Genomic DNA, 22,205 nt, shown 5'->3' with positions numbered 1-22,205 from the left:
TGGCAGACACTGCAGTCTGCACTAATGGATCTAGGTAATTGACACCAAGAGCCCAGTTGCTTAAAATCTTAAATAGCATCAGTAATTTTTGGAAACTATTCCTAGAGAATGATGTCCAGAGGATAGTCTGCATACTTGCATCAAGCCCACAATCTTATTGGACAGTTTAGAACAATTAAAGTCCATTTTAAATAGCTCTTTTGGTGCCAGACCTGATGACAATCCAGTCATGGTGATATTAAAAGGCTGTACTGGAATCTTAGCTCGCTTGTTTCAGGAGCCTCCCCAGCTTCAAACCCATCCCTTTTTCTCACTCATTTAAAATAAACCAGGACAAGCATATTCCTCCCACATCCACTCCCTTCAAATAATGTTCAAATCTCCTTGGTGTAAGGTTTTCGGGCAATTCGGCCCTTTTTGGACTGCCCAAGAATAAAACCCAGAGACTAAACTGGACACTTTTCAGCCAAAGGAACGTAACCAAATTTCCCAGCAGGCTTGCTCCGCTGAGCTGAGTAGGGGCATAGGTATTTACAAACCCCCCCCCCCAGGAGCTACAAGGAAGAAGGAGCCAGACAACTAGATAAGATTAAAAACAGAGACAAAGGGGAATGGTAATGCTGTAAGGGGCCTGTCTGCAAGCAGGACAATGGGATGGTCATAGCCCCATGCAGATGTAAATGACTTTGCCTCCACCAGAGCAGAATCCAATCAACACCCCATCAACATAGCAGCGATCTCCAGAGCAGATGGAAGACTTTGAAAATCTTCACAAGGGAGCTCAACCTCGTTATCTCAAAAAGCAGACTGGAGGCGGACCTAGGGGAGGTACTCCTATCTTGACAGGTCTGACCGGCTCAAAGGGGGCAGGACCAGCGGGAACTTTAAACCTTATGGATTAAATGCAAAAGGGGCTGGCTGAACACAGGAAAAAGCCAGGTAAAACGGATATAAAAAGGGGCTGTGTTTCGATTGAGGGCCTCTTGGCTTGACCTCTCCACCTTCGACTTGACCTCCTGCAGCCTGTGACCGTAAGTACCCTGCAGCAGCTTGCGAAACTCCCTTGACCTTGATAGTGGTTGAGGCTTTGGGGAAGGGGACTTGATTTGTGTTCTGTGTCATTGCTAAAACTGTGTAACAATAAGATTTTACGTTGTGTCCGTTATAGTACTTTCTGAATAGACTTAGTTTGTGTTAGAGTTTAAGATTTTATTATAATTTCTTCTGTTTGATGATTTTGACCTGGGTTTTGCAATAAACCTTGATTTGCTGATAATTGGAGTCGTTTAAATTCTTCAATCTCTCACCAGCGATCTCTGACCAAGTCATTGTTAAGATATTCCTCACCTTAATTCCGGGTTCGAGAATCTAGGGTCATCTTGAACGATTCACTCAGGACAGGCTGCTGGTTAGGTAATAAACAGCAGTGTCCTATTCTCTCTCTTGGGAAAGCTACTCCAGCGAAGTAGGAACCGGGTGGGTGTTGCACCACCGGCAAGAGAGAGAATCACCTGGGCATTGGTGGGGGTCTGGATATCTGTGTGATATAAGCCTCAGGCTTCCGGTTAGGGATAAACGGCAGGCTTGATTCAGTGATCTCTTCCGTGGAGGTGTCCCAGTGCGGCATCCCCTGGCCTCTGAAGTTTCAGTGCCAGCTGGAGAGAGACACAGATACTCAAACCCCAGATATCGGCCCAGTAGTGGAGTAGCAGAGATGGAACCCTCTACATTGGCAAGTGGAAATCTGCCCACCTTCTCCAATCCCACGAGGGCATGTACAAGATGAGATCTAATCATTGAACAGAGTAGGCTCAAATATAAAATCTCAGGCAAGAGCCCCGGGCCCACTCAAAACCAAATTACTCAGACCAGTTGGGTGTCCATAACATTCAATACAAGTTTATCAAAGCTGCTCAGCATCTGGAGTCAAATACAAAATGCTGGAACTCCTGGCAGCCCGTGGTGAGAAGCCACATGGTCAAGCCAATCCCAACATCCAAAGTTCCTCCTCTAGATTTGCAAAGCATTGGACTGCACACTGTACCGTTCTAGAGTCAGCTAGTATTAAATCAAAACAGAATCTAGGCAGGTCACAAGTGAAGAGGTCACAGTGAGGCACCAAGTGAAAGGTCTGTGAGGGAAATTGTGAGGTTCCCCACAGCGTCTGCTGCCCAGCTGGGAGGGAGAAAACCTTGGGGTGGGGAAAATTTTGTATTACAGAATCTCAAGCATCAGGAAAAGAATGCTGATTACCATGGAAACTACACCTGGGAAGGGGCTTAATTCAGTGATAACCCATAAATAAAGGTTAAATACATTTAATCATATCTATACATTATAAACTCTACACTTGGGGACACGGGAATACGGCTCAGTCCACGTTATGGGCAGTGTGCACCTCTGCTGGGCAAATCCATGGATTTCAAAGGCAAGTGTTCAGCTAACTGAGGCAACAGGGAGGGTTGCTAAAGGGTGATGTTAATGTGGTCAGCAGGCATTCAATGCCACAATGGACTGAAGTTCAAAGGGACAACAGCATGTGGTTACAAAAACTAGAAGCCAATGGATATTTTTGGGGGCAGGAGGAAGGTTTGAACTGTGTTCACCAGGTGTGGATTTGGGAAGTATGCAAGCTGGATGCACAGTTGAGGGCAGCGCAGACTAGTCGATAGGGTTCATATGCCAAGAAAGAACATGCATTTTGGTGGAAACAATATAAATGTGGCTTAGAATTGTGCAGAGGTTGAAGGCAACAGGGCAGGTGGAGAGGGTGGAAGTTATGCTGAACCTGCTGGAATATGGTACATAGGGGCTGTTTAGCACAGGGCTAAACAGTTGGCTTTGAAAGCAGACCAAGGTAGGCCAGCAGCGCGGTTCAATTCCCATACCAGCCTCCCCAAACAGGCACCGGAATGTGGCGACTAGGGGCTTGTCACAGTAACTTCATTTGAAGCCTACTCGTGACAATAAGCGATTTTCATTTCATTAGTTCTGGACACCACACTGTAGATGTAGAAGGATGGTGTGAACACAGGTAAAAATGTTTACCAGAATGGTTCCAGTTATACAAGGTTAGATTGGAGAGGTTGGGACTCCTTGGAGACCATGAGACAGACAGATGGTCAAAAAGGAGGCTGCAGAGTAGACTAGCTGTTCCCACTTGTTCCTTATACAAGAGGGCACGGATTTACTAGTGAATTGCAAAAGCAGCAGTTGTTTGGTGAGCTGGTGCAGACAATGGACTGAATGGGGCTCCCTTTTGCACTAATCACCTGAAATTGCTGCTGAAAACCTGAAGGAGCACATTAAACTGTTCATCTTTGGGAGATTGATCATTGAAGATCCTATCCTCCTGTAATACAATGAGATAAACACTTAGTCTTAGATTCTGCCTCAGGGCATCAGTACATTGCTGGATACAGGACATTGTGCTCTGGATACAGGACATTGTGCTCTTCATAAGAGGTTTGGTGCAATCCTGGTTAAAGATGGAGGGGGGGGGTCAGTTTTTGGACAGCTGGTTCATGATACAGAACCAGCAGCACATGCTCAAGTCCTGTACTGGCCGAGGTTATTCATGAAGCCCCACCTTCTTTACCTTGCCTAGAGGCTTGCTCTCCCCCCGTCAGGGAAAGCAACCTACGATCATCTGGGATTATGGCAACTTCAGTGTCCAGCTCCTGGATAGATTGTCCCAGGATGTGGTGGACATGAGCAGGAAAGGGTCCTAACCAAGTGAAACACAGCAAATCAAATGCTTAGTTTTTAAAATCAGATTTAAGAAAGAATGGACTGGTATGGATCCATCAGCTCCGAGAGTCAAACATTTCTCAAGAATGCAACAAAGATAATCCGTGAATGTTGATTTGGTGGGGGGGGGGGGGGGGGGGGGGGGGGGGGTCAATGCCAAGACAGAGGTCACTGGGCCTTGGATGTTCAGTGTTGACGCAAACAAGAACAATGACTCCGGCAACAGCACAAGCTGAAAAATGTGGTGAGCGCATCAGTTCAATACTTTTATTCAGACAAAAGCTTGCTCATTCAAACATGTTGACAGGCACACGGGTCACAATTATTCAGGTGAGACCAGGCAGGAAGACTACAAGGAAATGTCATTTTAAACAACTGGCACAGTCAGTTTTGCAATAACCCCCCCCCCCCTCCGCCACCCCACACACAACCCTAGGCTAGTTGATGTATAAATTAGTTTGAGCAAAGAATGCTAGTATTTGAAGGGCCCAATTTCATCAACTTGCCCAAGAACAGCCAACCTTATTCTCTCTTCCTTCCTTCCCCCTTCCCCCCCCCCCCCCCCCAAATCGAGACAGACACTGAAAGGAAAAAAGGAGTGCAGCCAAGAGTAACCATGTAACGGAGACAAAACAAAGCATTTCTCATGCAAGAGCCAGCAAGTTACAATTACAAGATATCACCCTGTACCACCTACAGCAGCTTGCCAGGGCTCGCTCAACACAGGAAGGCAAGTGTTCAGAGTCACTTCCCATGACTTGGGCACTATCACCATCCCTTCACTGCCACTGTCAATCTTTAAGCAATCTAAAGAGAGAAGCTAAAAAAAGAGGGCCATTTGGCTCAACTAGTCCCCGCTCGTGTTTCTACCCCACCTCCTACCATCTTCACTGCAACTCCATTTCTTTTTCCCCTCACAGCACCTACACACTTGCTTCAAACACTGGTGGCAGTGTGCCAGTGTGGAGGGTGGGGTTAAAGGTCAACAGCTCCTGCCATCACTGCAAGAATTCCTTGGAGAAGGAGGCTCACTAGGACTGAGTAACTCACCTTCTTCCCAAGTTAGCAATCAGGTGAGATTGAACAACATCCAGGATAACGCAGACCACTAATACAGGAGCAAGGATTTATTACAGCAGCTGTACAGGGCCTTGATGAGGTCACCAGTGTGCTAATGTGTAGGTTTGATCTTACCCAAGAAAGGATTTAGTTGCCATTGAGGGAGTTGGTTCACCAGTTGATCTGGGATGGCAGGACGGTTGTACAAGGAGAGATGGTGCCAGCTAGCATTATATGTTGACTGGAATGGAGGGGGTCTAATTGAAACAATGCAAGGATGTGGTTTCCTGCAGCTGGGGAGTGGTTTCCTGCAGCTGGGGAGTGTCTCGAACAAGAGCTAGGCCATTTAGGACAGATGGAGATTTTCATTCAGGGTGATGAAGCGGTGGATCAGAAGGCAGTGGAAGCCAAATCACAAGGCATTTAAGAATTTGTGGGAGCATATTGCATAGTTATGAAGGATAAACCAACTGTTGAATGCTCAGGGCAGAAGGCCTACTCCTTTATCTTTAAAATTAGGGATGGACAATAAATGCTGCCTTAGCCATTGACACCAGCGAGAATGCACTGTGTAAACAGAACCTTTCCTCACCCTTAGATGGTCCATCCAGCTTTTTGCAGGAGGTGAATCCAAAAGACAGAAGCAGAATTAGGCCACTCGGCCCATCGAGTCTGCTCCGCCATTCAATCATGGCTGATATTTTTCTCATCCCCATTCTCCGGCCTTCTCCCCATAACCCCAGATCCCTTATTAACCTGCAAGCCTCTGGTCCATTCCACGATTGGATATCCATTAAAGCAGCTCTTGAGGCAGAGCCACAACATTCTCAGCAGATTCACGGATTAGAAAGAAAAAACACCATACCAAGATGCACTCAGCTATTTCCAAAGTGTTGAGTGCTTTATTCTGTCCCAAGAACAATATCAGCTGATGGGAAGGATGTGGAGTAAACCCCCAAGCCAAACCTTCATCTCCAGGCAGATGGATACACGTTGAAAGGATCAGATTCTGAAGTTTTAGTTCCAGAAAGAAGCACAGTCACAGCAATCAGCCACAGAAAGTCCAAAGAAACAGCTGCACAGTTAGTTGGATTATTGTGCTAATAAAATACAGAAGTCCCACTCACAATTTCCACTTTGAAGCTAAGTGATTGGAGCTAAAACCAATAAGGGGCAGTTCCTGGACTAATTTCCAGGGCCAGGTTGGGATGCAACAACAGTAATCTTGGCCTAAATTCACAGAGTGGAGTATTTAATCACCATCATGGAATTGGCACCAAGAGCAAAAATCTCAGCTAGACCTACAGTGTTGATTATACTACAAGTCAAGTGTTCTCTTGGGTGTTTATCTTTCCACAGGGCACCCACCGGAGTGAGGCATTAACTACACCTAATGCCAAGTGGAGCTATAATCCTGACTCATCAGTTGTATGTGACTGGATTGAAGTGTGAAGGTCATTTGATGTTACACAAACTTAGTCTTGCATGACCAGAGCTGGAGGGTCCAGATTTAATGGGACTACTCGAGTCAACGATGTCAGAAATTCAGAACATTTCTCACCCCCTTATCCCAAAGAGAAACTTTGGTTAACTCAATGCAAATTAGTCAATATATAGACAAGGTGATGTACAGCTCAGCAGTGATAGGATTGATTGCAAGCTCAGTCACTAAGGTTTGAATGGAGATGATGTATGTGCACCATGGTAGATGCTTCATAGTAATTTCAAAATATACTTTACAAGATTTGGGAAATCAGATCCCAAGATGATGCATTATGATTTCAGTTTTCCTCAAACCAGAGAAGTTGTACAAGTGGGCCTTGAGGTGACCGTTGTACAAGTACCCTGGTCACATCCAGGCCCACAAGTGTAACATTTGAGGACATGTGCCCCAGAATGAGTTGCAATATTTCACAAATCGGATTCCTGGAATACAGAGATTGATAATGTCATGAGTGCCTTCAAGAACTGGATGTTTAAGCAATGTACCTTTAAGAAAACAGCGATGTCATGAGTGGGTGGAGCTCAGCTCAGTCAAGCCATTTTGCAGTTTGGAAAAAAAAAAAGGGCCTGGCTGTTTTGCTGTGAGCAGTTTAAAAGTAGAAAGCCAGTTTGAGACAGCAGCTTGAGAAGTTCTGGTTTGCTGTGAGCTGCTTGAAGGGAGAAAGCAGCTTGGGTGTGTCGGTGTCCAGAGAGCTGCATGAAGAAAGCAAGGTGCTGGAGCTGAAGTCACCCAAGCTAATATATCTCTGCCATTCTACAGAATATATATCCTTTAACCTGATGTGATACTGTTTAAAGGTGTTTAAGTGTCTTGGAAGTTTGAACGAACATTTTAAAGAGTTAATTACTGTTGCAATATTTTCTGAGTTATCTTGGAAGTAAGGGGTGTTAAGAGATCCAATGTTTATTTAAGAAGTGGAGTTATGGAATAAACTGTTTTCTTTAAAAACCCACATGTCCATAATTGTAATCCCACACCTAGGGAAAACGCCGTGTGCTCGGAAAAGCAACAAATCCATTAAAGGGAGAGGTTGGTTGAACGCCATGATACTGGGGCTCTGAAAGGCCTTGCCCATAACAATAATCCTGGGAGAATGATCAAGTGGTGGATGTAGAAATATTCCCTCCATCTGGGTCAGTTTTACAGCAGAGAAGAGACCCTTCAGCCCATGTCTGTGCTGGCCTCAAAACACCCAAATGGCATGTTGCCTCCCAGGTACATGGGTCAGGGGTGTCTCAGATCAGCTGCAGGACATACTGAAGGGAGGGGGTGAACAGCCAGTTGTCATGGTGCATATAGGCAAAAAATGGGATGAGGTCCTACAATCAGAATTTAGGGAGTTAGCAGATAAGTTAAGTAGAAGTTAAAAGTAGAACCTCAGTAGTAATCTCAGGATTGCTACCAGTGCCACAAGAGTCAGTAGAAATTCAAGAATCAGAATGAAATGAAAATTGCTTATTGTCACAAGTAGGCTTCAATGAAGTTACTGTGAAAAGCCCCTAGTTGCCACATTCCACACCTGTTCAGGGAGGCTGGTACAGGAATGAATGTGGCTTGAGTTGGTGCAGGAGGGAGGGAACATTGGAACCGGTTCAGAGGGCAGTGGGACCTTTACAAATCAGATGGTCTACACCTGGGCAGGACTGGAACCAATGTCCTAGGGGGGGTGCTTTGGCTAACACTGTTGGGGCAGTCTTAAACGATGTGGCAGGGGGATGGGAACCAGATTAGGAAGTAAAGAGGTCAGTAAAGAGGCAGCAACTAAAGCCAGTAAGGTACTACATAATAAACTCAATGTGACTAAGGGGAAGAGTAGACAGGGAAGAGATGATGAACGCAAAGGGACAGGTGGTCTGAGGTGCATTTGTTTCAATGCGAGAAGTGTAGCAGGTAAGGCTACTTGGGGCTTGGATTAGTACCTGGGAATATGATGTTATTGGTATTACTGAGACTTGGTTGAGGGAAGGGCAAGACTGGCAACTAAATATCCCAGGATACAGATGCTTCAGGAGGGTTAGCGAGGGAGGTAAAAGGGGTGGAGGAGTTGGATTACTGGTCAGAGATGATGTCACAGCTGTGATTAAGGAGGGCACGATGGAGGATTTGAGCACTGAGTAAATATGGGTAGAGCTAAGAAATAGGAAGGGTGCAGTAACATTGTTGGGACTTTACTACAGGCCTCCCAAAAGCGAGCGTGAAGTAGAGGTACAAATATGTAGACAGATTATAGAAAAATGTAGGAGCAATAGGGTGGTCGTGATGGGAGATTTTAACTTCCCCAACATTGAATGGGACTCGTAGTGTTGGAGGCGTAGATGGAGCAGAATTTTGAAGGAGCATCCAGGAGAGTCTTTTTTAGAGCAGTCTGTAAATAGTCCAACTTGGGAAGGGGCCATACTGGACCTGGTATTGGGGTACGATCCCAGCCAGGTGGTTGAAGTTTCAGTCGGGGATTACTTTGGGAATAGCAGTCACAATTCCGTAAGTTTTAGAATACCTCATGGACAAAGGTGAGAGTGGTCCTAAAGGCAGTGCTAAATTGGGGAAAGGCCAAGTATAACAATTTGGCAGGAGTTAGGGAGCAGCTATTTAAGGGTAAATCCACATTTGAAATGAGAGTGTCTTTTAAGGAAAGGTTGATACAAACATGTCCCTGTGAAAATGAGGGATAGAAATGGCAATTAGGGAACGATGGATGACAGGTGGAATTGTAAGACTAGCTGAGATGAAAAAAAGCATACACAAGATCTAGGCGACTTAAATCTGATGAAGCTTGGGAGGAATATCAGGAAAGTAGGACAAATCACAAATGCACAATAAAGAGGGCTAAAAGGGTCATGAAATATCTTTGGCGAACAGGGTTAACGAAAATCCCAAAGCCTTTTATTCATATACAAAAGGAGCAAGAGGGTAACTAGAGACAGATTGGCCCATTCAAAGACAAAAGAGGGAATTGCGTGGAGTTAGAGGAAATGGGTGAGATTCTTAATGAGTACTTTGCATCAGTATTCACCAAGGAGAGGGAGAGGGACATGACGGATATTGAGGCTAGGGATGGATGTTTAAATACTCTAGGTCAAGTTGGCATAAGGAAGGGGGAAGTTTTGGGTATTCTAAAAGGCATAAGGTGGACAAGTCCCAGATGGGATCTATCTCAGGTTACTGAGGGAAGCAAGGGACAAAATAACTGGAGCCTTAACAGATCTTTGCAGCATCCTTGAGCACACGCGAGGTCCCGGAGGACTGGAGAATTGCTAATGTTGTCCCTCGGTTTAAGAAGGGTAGCAGGGATAATCCAGCGAATTATAGACCTGCGAGCTGGATGTCAGTGGTAGGCAAACTGTTGTGGAACATACGGAGGGATAGCATCTATTCATATTTGGAAGAAAATAGACGCAGTGATAGGCAGCATGGTTTCGTGCAGAGAAGGTCATGCCTTACAAAGCTAATAGAATTCTTTGAGGAAGTGACAATGAGGGAAGGGCTGTAGATGTCATACATGGACTTCAGAAAGGCATTTGATAAAAGTTTCCCATGGCAGGTTGATGGAAAAAGTGAAGTTGTATGGGGTTCAGGGTGTACTAGCTAGATGGATAAAGAACTGGCAGGACAACAGGAGACAGAGAGTAGTGGTGGAAGGGATGTCTCAAAATGGAGAAAGGTGACGAGTGGTGTTCCACAGGGATCTGTGCTCGGACCACTGTTGTTTGTGATATACATAAATGATCTGGACGAAGGTATAGGTGGTCTGATTAGCAAGTTTGAAGATGATACTAAGATTGGTGGAGTTGCAGATAGCGAGGAGGACTGTCAGAGAATACAGAAAAATATAGATAGATTGGAGAGTTGGGCAGAGAAATGGCAGATGGAGTTCAATCCAGGCAAATGCAAGGTGATGCATTTTGAAAGATCTAATTCAAGAGCGGACTATACGGTCAATGGAAGAGTCCTGGGGAAAAATGATGTGCAGAGGAATCTGGGAGTTCAGGTCCATTGTACCCTGAAGGTGGCAACGCAGGTCGATAAGAGTGGTCAAGAAGACCATACTGCATGCTTGCCTTCATCGGACAGGGTATGGAGTACAAGAGTCGGCAGGTCATGTTAGTTGTATAGGACTTGTTAGGCCACATTTGGAATACCGCGTGCAGTCCTGGTTGTCACATTACCAGAAGGATGTGGATGCTTGAGGGGGTGCAGAGGAGGTTCACCAGGATGTTGCCTGGTATGGAGGGTGCTAGCTATGAAGAAAGGTTGAGTAGATTAGGATTGTTTTCGTTGGAAAAGCGGAGGTTGAGGGGGGACCTGATCGAGGTCTACAAAATTATGAGGTATGGACAGGGTGGATAGCAACAAGCTTTTTCCAAGAGTGGGGGTGTCAATTACAAGGGGTCATGATTTCAAGGAGAGGGGGAAAGTTTAAGGGAGATGTGCGTGGAAAGTGTTTTTTAAAAAATATATAATTACACAGGGTGGTGGGTGCCTGGAACACCTTGCCAGTGGTAGAGGTGGGCATGATATCATTCAAGATACAGCTAAGACAGATATGAACAGGCAGGGAACCAGAGGGAAGTAGATCCTTGGAGAAGAGGTTTAGATAAAGGATCGGGATAGGCTGGGGAGGACCGAAGGGTCTGTTCCTGTGCTGTAATTTTCTTTGTTCTTAGTATTTTAACCCCATTTTCTGATATTTAGTTTCAAGTGCTCATCTAATGCTTATTTGTTGTGAGGGTTCTTGTTTCTACCACTCTCGAGCGGTTAAGGGGCTGGTTAAGCAGTGGGCTAAACAGCTGGCTTGTGACACAGAACAAGGCCAGCAGCATGGATTCAATTCCTGTACCAGCCTCCCTGAACAGGCACCGGAATGTGGCCACTAGGGGCTTTCCACAGTAACTTCATTGAAGCCTACTATTATGAAGTGCAGCATGGAAGGACAGTGGCTAGTTGGACCATGGATTGAGATTCTAGACTTGGGTAATTGAGAGATTGGATGGCAGGGGCAGTAGTACAGGAAAGTGAGTAGGATTGAAAGAGCCAATTCATGCTCATCTGCATTTCTGGAATGGTTGCCAGCACATTCACATCACCAATGTAGTGCACCTTAGAATCGTATCATAGAATTTACAGTGCAGAAGGAGGCCACTCAGCCCATCAAGTCTGCACCAGCTCCTGGATAGAGCACCCCACCCAAGACCAACACCCCCACCCTATCCCAATAACCCCAAACAACACGAAGGGCAATTTTGGACACTAAGGGCAATTTATCATGGCCAATCCACCTAACCTGCACATCTTTGGACTGCAGGAGGAAACCAGAGCACCCGGAGGAAACCCACGCACACACGGGGAGGATGTGCAGACTCCGCACAGACAGTGACCCAAGCCGGGAATCGAACCTGGGACCCTGGAGCTGTGAAGCAATTGTGCTATCCACAATGCTACGGTATAGGATAGGTGACAGCATAGCTCAAAGGAAATTACAGGCATAATTGTAGCAGCAAGGAGGAGGGGGAAGTGGCCAGGATGATTGAGATCTAGAGCTTGTGGGAGGGGGACTTGAGGTATGACACTGGTGAAACCATCATCTTGATGTGAAAGAATTGACGAAAATCTGCTCACCATATATAGTTACACAGGGCAATGGGTATAATAGCATTGCATGTGCAGATACAGATCTATGCAGTGGGGGGGGGGGGGGGGGTGAATAAAAGTTCAGGGGCGAGGAAGAACTGCCAAGGCGGCAGGACAAAGTTTGTTCTAATGACTTACCTTAAAATAGATCTAAAATGACAACCCTTTTATTTTGGTCCATGACTAACTCATGGAGGAAGGAAAACAAAATAAGGGGTTTGATATACTTAGTACATTTTGGGAACAGGCAGCCCACCCACACAAGTGCCTTGAACGTCAACACCTCTATTGCACAGCTTCAAAATAGAGGCTGGAGTGTAAGGGTTCAAATCCCAGCGTGGCGAATTGGAATTTAAATCTGGAATTATTGTTAAGAATACAACGTTAATGCCCTTCAAATGCAACAATGTGAAGCCAGTAACTGTTGCATCAAAGCATTCACCATCCCGGAGGCAGATATTACTAGCATGGAGTGACTCAAGGCTCCCCAAAGTCGGAGATCTGGCTATCGGACATGGCTGGCTTTCTTGGCCTGGAGAAAATTAAGTTCGCCACGAGGGGGCCACTGTTAGGGTTTTGCCCAGAGGTGGGTTCGCCCAGAGGTGGCAACCATTCATCGACTTCTTCGCAGAGACTTAATCAGCAGCACAAGGGGGTTAGGTTAGCATAAATTAGGGGGTTAATTAATGGTGGGACCTGAGGAGGGAGATGCTATTGGAAATGAAAATCGCTTAGTCACAAGTAGGCTTCAAATGAAGTCACTGTGAAAAGCCCCTAGTCACCACATTCCAGTGCCTGTTCGGGGAGGCTGGTACGGGAATTGTTATTTGCACTATGTTCATGTTTATATTTATTTACTGATGCATGATCAATTGTACAAAGACTAAAGTTGGGTACAACTGTGGCTTTATTACAGTCAGAGGCGTGGCCTCCTGCTGCAGCTGGCGAAATGGCAGGGCACTGGAGGTCATGCATATTTATACAGTTCTCCGTGGGCGGAGCCAGCCAGCAGGAGCTACCGGCGAGCCTGTAGTGCAGGTCCTACCTTACATCTCCTATTACAGTGGTTCACCACATGTACATTGTCTACATTGCTGCTGTTACAATGCCCCCCAAAAATACCTCGATAAAAAAAGTGTTTATTAAAAGCATTCACCATCCCAGCACCTGGGGATCTGGCCAGTTGAGGACAGCTTATGCTTCAAGGATTGTCCTTTCTCCATGACCACAGGATTGCCCGGCCTCAAGCAATACTGAGAATGAGTTCCCAACACCATCTCTCCTGGAATAGGGAAGGTTAGATTATACTGCAACCTTTGTCACAAGGAGAATTAAGGCATGATATATTCCATCACTGGCAGATGCTCTGTTCCCATTGGAGGAGACGGCTACAGTTCAGTGCTGGGGGTCCACCAGCCATACTTCCACACTAAACATGACACCAAGACCAATGTTTCCAATTCCCCTCGGCTTAGCACAAGGCAGTTCCACGGAGGAAAATACCAGATACTAGAAAGTGGCAGTACCTGGGAAGATTAAGCACACAAGTTCTAGGGCAGCAGTTTAACAATTTGCCGGTAATAATGTTTCATGGTCAGAGTTGGATATCAATTTTAATTAAAATGCCAGAAAACCAGATCTACAACACAAACTCCATCTTCCTTGGTACATTTAATAAATGCTGAAGATTGGAAGGGAGGAAGTGAGGATTACAGAGAGGGCAGGGGTGTACAATTGACTAATTCTTTCAAAGAGGATAGTTGCTGCCACTAGACCAGGATGCTTAACCCAGGTGATAACACAGCCAGCAATCAACATTCCTCAGCAGTGCCAGTTTCACTCTCCATAGGAAGAGTGCATCAATCCCTTAATCAGTCTGCAACTGCTAGGAAGTTTAGACCCTGCCCCCACCCAGCACAGAATAAGTCTCCCCACCACAACAAGCCACACCATGCATGCAGACAGGACCCCCCCCCCCCACACACTGGATGGCAATGGGAAGTGGAATCCCACTCCGTAATAACAAAACTACAGATGCTGCAGCTAGACACTCAGTTTAGCCCACTTAGCCCACACCAGAACAGACTTGCCCGACATTAGAAGTCAGTGAAATCATTCCATTCACATGCACTTAACTACAGTAAACACTCCCAATCCACACAACCAACTTCAGGAGCTGTATGAAGGAGTTTGCAGGGGTGTGACAGCAGACAGACAGGCAGTGCACACAAATGAGATCTATCCCTCCCAACAATTAAATCACAGCCAAAACTGGGATATATCCAGATATGGCAAGTGTTCAGAAAACTTACCAGCTTGACTGGACCACCTGGTTTAGTCCACATTTCCCCACAACTGGCAGGACTGAGGCAGACCCCGAACGCAGGAGGCTGGTGCAACGTTTAGCTGCAGTTTGACCCCCGGGGTGGGGGAACTGCTGTGGCCTCGGAGATGTTTCCAATCAGATCCTGGCAAGCTGGAAGCTTCAGTGGAATGTGCTGCAATGTGAAACAGGAACAGCCTCCCCCATTCAACATGCTGTCATTGCAGGATTAACCCTTTGTGTACTTCGCAATTAACCAGTGTCTCCATTTCATCAAGGACAGGAGGTTGCACCTCCCTTTGAGAATTGGTCTCAGCTCGGTCCCATACAACATGGGGGGGTCAGATCACATTCTCAGGGGAGGGGATAGTGGACCAATTCTTAGGTCAATTCAGAAATTCGCAGCCTGCGCACTCATCTACCTATGAATATAGAGTCTACCCATGAATATAGAAACAGGGAGGATCTGTTTTGTAAAAAAGACCAACTAAGTCACAATAAGGAAAGCCACATCTTGCCCCTCGACACATCTACTGCTGCAGTTAATTGAAGTGAACTAGTTTTCCCTTCCACCATGTGGCTTTGGAGTTGGATCATCAGACTATGAGTGCCACACAACAGTCTTAAAAGCCCGTATCTTTGAATGTAGTTTTTCTCCAAGTCAATGCAATTAGAAAACCTACTGGATTATTCCTGTGTTTACAAAGTTAATGATCGGTGCTATTTTCCGGTGACCTTTGTGGAACTGGAAGATCCTGCTGGAGAGAAGGATAGGAATCACACTGAGCAATGATGCAAGTTATTTAAACAGTGTGGAGCCCACAAAGGACCAATGGGTGTTAAATATTGAACCATTCCTTAAATCAATGTCTTAGCTCCCTTCATTTATGATCAGAACGTGCAATTGGTGGATCTAGGCCCATACATCACATGGGCCCCAGGGTGTCACCTCTGCCACAAACTCTATCCTCCTTGTCCCATGTGATCCTTATCAGAGCATCTCACGACACTGCAACAGACCAATATCGACCATCAGGTGGTCATTTCTGCTACACAAATAAAGTCAGCGGAATCCTTTTCTAATTCTTGAAGGAACAGCTGAAGGTAATGCAGAATTAATGTTCATGGATTTCAGCAAGACAATAAAAAGATAGGCAGAATTGAACTGAACACAGGTGGCCTTCCAGCAGTCAGAGATGTCCCACCCCTGACATGCCAGGTCCCAGCCAAGGGTGCTCATTATGTGACCAAACAGGATGGGCCGACTGGCCTCTTGCACTGTAGGGATTCTAATGAACTTCTCCTGGGATGGAGAAGTATCTAGCCAGGATTAGTATGGGATCATAAGAGTTCCAGAAAGAAACTAGAATATGGGTGAAGGAAATCTCCTTCAAAAGTCAGGAGTATTCACCCACTTGCTGTCTGTAGCCCATTGCGACCCCATTCACCATCTCAACATTCACCTCTCCCACTGACAAACCCATAACCTCTACCATCGAGGACAAGGGCAGACACATGGGGAACATCTGCAAGTGACTCACCAACCCAAGCCATTTCTTCACTGCACGCTGGGTCAACAATTCCAGAACTGCCACAAGCACTGTGGATATACCTACACCATGTGGGCCACAGCCTTAGGAAGGTAGCTCATCACCTTGGTTCTGGCCTAGCCAGAAAAACCCATTTCCTGTTAAAAAGCTATAACAACGTTATGGCACTTGTTGCAATGTATTCATAGCATTAGGTCCCTCAAAGTTGCACCCCTGTTCAGAAAATCTTTGGAATGAGACTCTTCCCCCAGCCACATCATGAATAGATGGGTAGTTAAATATACAAGATTCCACTCATCAGGGATGAACCATTTGCAGAGATCAGGCAAGAGTTTTGCAATACCTTCAAGATGGAAACGAAGGGCAGAGTGGATGAAGAAGGATCCCAATTATTTGGGTGATGCATATCTTTCAGGAGGTAGCTGCAACTACTTACAGGGGGGGGGGGTCACAACTAACATGGCTGGGAAATGGTAGCAATGGCAGTGTCCAGTTGATTAGCCACTTCGTTAGAAACACTTCCACATGTTGCAGTTTGCTACAACTCAGCCTCCTTGTCCAATGTTTTATCTTAAAATTGGCCAAGGGAAGGTTTTTCTTGGGGGGGGGGGGGGGGGGGGGTGTCGTCTGCTCCCAGATATTAAGAGGCAATGCCATAGGGTGCAGTAGGGTTTGTGGAGGAGACAATGATAAAGACTGAACAGTTTGTTCACTTGTAGTCACAACAAACTCGACATAATCCAATATCAGCGTTTCGGAGCAGGATAGTGAGCAGGAGTAGCAATTACAGATTTCCCCCAAGGCCAGGTTGCAATAACAAATGCATGATCAGAAAGGGTTTCAAAAGTCCTTTGGGCAAAGCAGCTTGTAGTACAGATCTGGCCAAGGAACCAGACCACCAAAGCTGGGCATGGCAAGCCCCTTCCCAAATGGCAGCCAAAGCTTGGAACCTGAAGATAGTCAATCTTCAGCACAGCTGGGTCAAGACTCATGGGCCAAGGCCATCACTGCAGCTTTGAGAAGGCAGAAGGGTGCAGAAACCAGCTGTGTTGCGCAGGGTAGGTACAAAACAAAACTTGCTCACTTTCCTTCATTGGAGTGAAGTGACCAATTACTGGAGATTAGTGCACCTCAGGAGGGGCGGCAGGTTTTTCTTGCAGGTCAGCTAGATCCAAGATGGAGGCAAAGACTCAAGCACTAGGGTACAGGTCACCAGGGCTACAGTCCTAGCCACGAGCTAACCTCCTGTCCATACAGGACAGCAAGATGCTGCCAGCACAGACAAGCCAAATGTGCCTCAAACATCCCATTGGGACATCTTGACACATCCAGCTGCAATACCAAGTTACTTCAATTTTTAAATTCTTAATAAGAGTGGAGGACAGATGACAAATGTCCACTCAAGGGGACATCTAGAGTCTGTTACTTGTCCAATTTGGGAGGAGATTTTTAAAAAAGGTTACCCGAATGCCCAGGGATTCCTTTCAGACCCCCCCCCCCAGCAGTTGCCATGGATACTCTGAAAACCACAGCTCAAAAGCCAACATCCGAATTGTGTTGTGTGACGAGGGCTGCTCTCCTGAACACAGCATCATTGACAATTGCAGAATGCAAATTGCCAACTACCTACGAGAGGAGTTGGGCAAGTAGGGCCATCACCATGGAAACCAGTTTGCCAATTAACCATTTACTTCCCCATGTAAATTTGTTGAACAGATGTAAACTTATTTAACTCCAGCCGAGTGACAATACATCAAGGAAAAACAATGTATGGCCATGTTTAAGGCTTCTGGAGTGTTTTGGCACAAACTCTTCATTTTGCTAAACAATTGTTCAAGACTCTGGATACATTACTGCGTGATCACTCTGGGGCAGGAGGAAATGCTAGAAAGGGCCACTTGTCACCAGAATGCTGCTACTCACTTTATTTGTTCTACCAAATCCTTATTCTGTACTCAGTCAACATACCGAGCCATCTCCACAAATATTATTCCAGTGGAATCTGTACATGTAATGAAGTCCAAAATCCTCTGGGGAAAATCAGCAGCACAAAGATGGAGACAGGAGTTGAAAAGAATCACAACTGGGCAAGCAATACAGGATCATCCCTCTTATGGGCCCCAAGTGTTCCATTGTGTCACAAGTCTATCCCTCAATTTCTGTCCTGCTTCTTCAGGTGAAAAAAAGTCTCCCTCCCACATACACAAAGCAAGTGTCACACTAGCCCAAGGAACTCTGCCCTTCCAGAGCAAGCCTGTCAAGATTGTTAACCTGCACTCGTTGCCTTGCCTCAATCCAATGCCAGGATAAACACAAGATGACTTACCTCCTCAACCGATTGCCTCAACCGCCACCTAGATTCCCCCCAGAACAAAAACTGTGGCATAAATAGGCAGCTTCAGCAACCCAGACAAGTTACAGAAACAGCTGCCTCACAAAGGAGGTTTTGTATCCTGTTCCTGCAGAATAGGTACAGGAAACTGGAGTGCAGCCACAGGCAAACAGTGAGAGCCTTGTAGTGCACGCCATGATGTGCGCGCAGTGACCAACACTGCATCATCAATCTGAACAAGTCAGTAACATATCTGACAATGAAAACTCCAAACTTCTCATCTGGAACTCATTATCCAGTTAGATGGAATTTAAGTCTGGCCCTAGATACATATTAAAACCTCCAGCGAGGAGGGGAAGGGAGAATGGCATTGGAAACAGCCCCACCCCCCCAAATTCCTGACTACGAATTACAGACTTCCCTGGAATGAAGTGACAAGCTCTGGGTCCATGTTAACCCTTTTGAGTACTAGGATGTTGCTGAAGTCGGTAATTAGGCATGGCCAACTCTTACCAAATGGAGGTGAAGAGGCAGCAATCCTCTTTCCGCTGGTCTGCAACTTCTAATTGAAGCCACTTGTTTATTCCATCTGGAGACTGATGGTGATGACCACGGATGGGATGCTCCAATCAGCTAGAAATGACCCATTTAAGAACAGGTCTTCTAACCATAAAACTGGGCAGTAATGCCGACTCCCACACAACACATAAATGGTTCAGTCTACAAAGAGGCAGCAGCTAAGTTGTCACTGGAAAACTGGCCAATGGCCAGGAAATGACAGAGCATTCCCAAAATTTTAGCCCAGCTGCCTTAACCATTTAAATTAACAGGTTACTGTCTACAGGCCAGTCTGATCAGCACAACCTATAATTTGTGCAAATGCTGATAGAGAAGCACAAACTGAAGTTAGCCAGGGCCAGAGGGAGTGGAGCAATTGGATTGAGCTAGCACAAGATGGGCTGAATGGCAAAGGAGGGGAATTTACACCAAAATTGTTTAAAACTACACAACTTGACACAAGTGTACAGGACACCAGTAACTTGGAAGATAACAGCTGGAGCAAATCCAAGGTCACTAACCCACTGTTCAATATATAGGCCTCAGTTGCAAGAGTTTTAACAGTTAATTTTACAAACAGGAAAAGTCTGCAGTTGGCCTCCGTGATTATCCAGCAGTATTCACCATGGGTAGTTCCTGTCAGCTGTACTGGAATTTAAAAAGGATGTTTACAAGAAAAGTTCCCCACCAACACCACCACCCCTCTCTCTCCACCTCTTCTCTCTTTCTCCCCCCCCCCCCCCCCCCCTCCACTAGTTGGACACAATCCCTCATTTGTGAGGGGAAGAGGGCACCAAAATTCACAAATTATTAACTCAGGTTTTTATTTTTCATCTCCATTCACAATCCACTTGATCAAGTGGTCAAAGTTCAGCCTCAATAATTTACATTTCATGCTACATTCCTCAAATATTGCGTGAGCGATTCTGAAGTGGCAAATTACAATTGACGTATAAATAAGCTGAGCATGTCTCGTTAGAACGTGCTCCTTTTTGAAACAGTCACAGCCAGTGCCGTCTGCCAATTACAGGGCATCAGCACAACACAAGCTGCCCATTCAGGAGCTTTAGAAAGCAGCCAGCCAGGAAGTGACAGCCTAGTTTATAATACTGGCAAATCTTTCATGGAAAAGTTGCATCATTGAATTTGTAAAAGGCCGAACACATTTTAGTACTGGGAAATAGTGGCCATAAGCTGCCAAAGAGTCACTAACTCTTCAGGGAAGGGGTCAAACCATCATACAGACTGGTCTGGGGGACCATACTGCCATCAATCACAAATCAGTCTCCCCAGTTCCACATCAGCAGTCTGCTGTCCAGTTTCCCTGCAGCCTCAGACCATGGCCAGCTCAAAGACCTTAGCGACAGATATTAAATCAGAGCCCCCCCCCCCCCCCTTGCAGATGTCCAATTTCAGAACCCTGTGAAACGCTGACTCCTCACCAATGTTTAGCCTCCAATCAGCCGCTCATCATGGCATAGTGTGTGGCCTTGCTGCTCGGCACAAGCCTAATACAGGGCACAGAAACAGCTCAACCAGTTAATGCTGGTTTCACAGCCCCCTCACATCAGAACTGCTTAAAATGCTATTCGCTTCCTCCAGTCCTTCCTCCCCTTCACAATGAACTCTGGGGAATAGTCAGCCGGTGATGTGGGGGGGGGGGGACATATGGGCCAATTAGATTGCTATTTTTCCACGAGCTTGTAGGATTCACAGCCGGAACACTGCTCAAACTACATGTGATCATGGACATGAAAAGACCCTTTGGCCCATTGAGTCTGTGCGGACCCATCAAGCACCTACCTATGCCAATCCAGTTTTCCAGCACTTGGCCGTAGTCTTGTACGCGCTGGTGTTGTCAAGTGCGCAACCAAATGTGGAGAGTTCCTGCCTCTATCAGCCTGAGAGTTCAATTCCCACCGTGCAAAAGGTTGGCAAACCCCCTGCCCCGTACCTTAAAATCGACACCCCCTGGTTAGTGACACCTCCACTACAGTTCCCTCCATTTTTGTTCACTTCAATCAGGTTCTTCCCTCCCCCTGCTTGGAAAATCCCAGCCTAACTTCATAGCTGGAATGCTCCAGCCCAGGCAGCATCCTGGTGAATCGCCCCTGTACTCTCTCCAGTGCAAGCACATTCGTCCTACATAGTGTGGTGACCAGAACTGCACACAATACCAGTGTTTTATACAGCTCCAGCATAACTGCTCTCAACTCAATACCTTGCTAATAAAGGAGAAGTAGCCCATAAGCCTTAGCTACCCTGTATTTTTAATTTCCTCGTCAGCTGTTCCAAAATGCATCACCACATTTCTAGGGTGAAATGCCATTTCACTGTCCTGACCATCCGGTCTAGATTCTGAAATGTGAATGTTTTCCTCCTTGCTATTTACCAATAATCTGCTGAAAACTCAGATGTGTAGTAAGACCAGCACTGATCCCTATAAAACATACAGACTGGTCCAAGGTCCTTTGTACACAGACTGGTCCAAGGTCCTTTGGAGACACTTAAAACTCCCATTTAAAAACTCAATCCTTTCCAAGTTCACTACTAAAGTGTAACAGGAATTCCCATGCTGCATTCAATAAAAACAAATTAGTGCAGGTATTGAAGCAAGAATTGAAACAAAGTCTAAAAATACACAAATAGGAGTCCCACAAAAAACACCTGCCTCAGGTGAAAAATATTTTGAACTAGATGATAACTGGATTATAGAGAGGGAGGAAAAATGAAGGGATACTAAAAGTAATACCAGCTTGTTCAAGACAGACCATTAATCAAACAGCCAGCATTGATCAGACAGAAATACCCCACCACTTTAAAGAGATTAAAGGCTGGTTTAGAAGTAACACAAACAAGATTAAAAAGGAGCAAAGTGACTGGAATTTTTTAATTGAATACTGAAGCAATGAGTGGCTCATTTTGCCAAACCTCAGACAACACATTACAGCTTCAAACAAACAGAGACCCCTTACCAAGCTGGATATGTCCAGACAGAGTTAGTAACTCAATAGAACACGGGGACAGTCAATTAACTCTGTTCCTCATTCTTTCATGTCTCAGTTTGAAGAATGAGGAAACATCATTGGACACAGCAAACAATTAGGACCAAGGTTAGTCACAATTTGAATTTTAAAGACCTGTATGAATATCCAACCAATTTGTTGACTAGGGTAGTAAGGTTTTGCTTCCAGATTACCTCAGCAGACACAGCAAAGCCTCAAGATGGAACTTCCAACTCTAGCCTTAAACCAAAGTAGTTGAGCATTTAACAAACCTACCCATTCTTCAGCTGGCCAAAGTGAAGTTAGAATTAGATACTTGAAGAGCTTCCTCTATCTCTCTACCAAGTTTGATAAGATTCTAGAAGTGACAAAGTACAAGCAACAATACCAGATACAAAGTAGAGAGGTAGCAAGTAGATCTATAAGAGAGAGAGCATTCAGTTTGAACCACTGCCCTGAAGTTAACAGAAAAACTTTTAGTTGGTTGGAAGAGAAT

The 22,205-nt window shown here is 45.6% G+C and overlaps 1 protein-coding gene across 2 annotated transcripts in view; it reads right to left on the bottom strand.

Moving 5' to 3' along the window:
• dab2 (DAB adaptor protein 2) overlaps positions 1-18,284 on the bottom strand; it is a 51,846-nt gene extending 33,562 nt beyond the window's left edge. The window contains exon 1 of one of the 2 annotated variants that reach the window (XM_072515611.1): positions 18,141-18,284. The gene's annotated coding sequence lies outside the window, so the exon portion shown is untranslated. Of the gene's footprint in view, positions 1-14,253; positions 14,426-18,140 lie in introns of those variants that run through there. The other variant, XM_072515610.1, reaches the window with a different exon arrangement.
• Positions 18,285-22,205: the final 3,921 nt, after the last annotated feature.

The sequence above is a fragment of the Scyliorhinus torazame genome, chromosome 9, assembly GCF_047496885.1.
Source record: "Scyliorhinus torazame isolate Kashiwa2021f chromosome 9, sScyTor2.1, whole genome shotgun sequence".
NCBI lineage: Eukaryota > Metazoa > Chordata > Chondrichthyes > Carcharhiniformes > Scyliorhinidae > Scyliorhinus > Scyliorhinus torazame.
The sequence above is the reverse complement of the archived record's forward strand: the minus strand, read 5'-3'. Positions and strand labels throughout refer to the sequence as shown.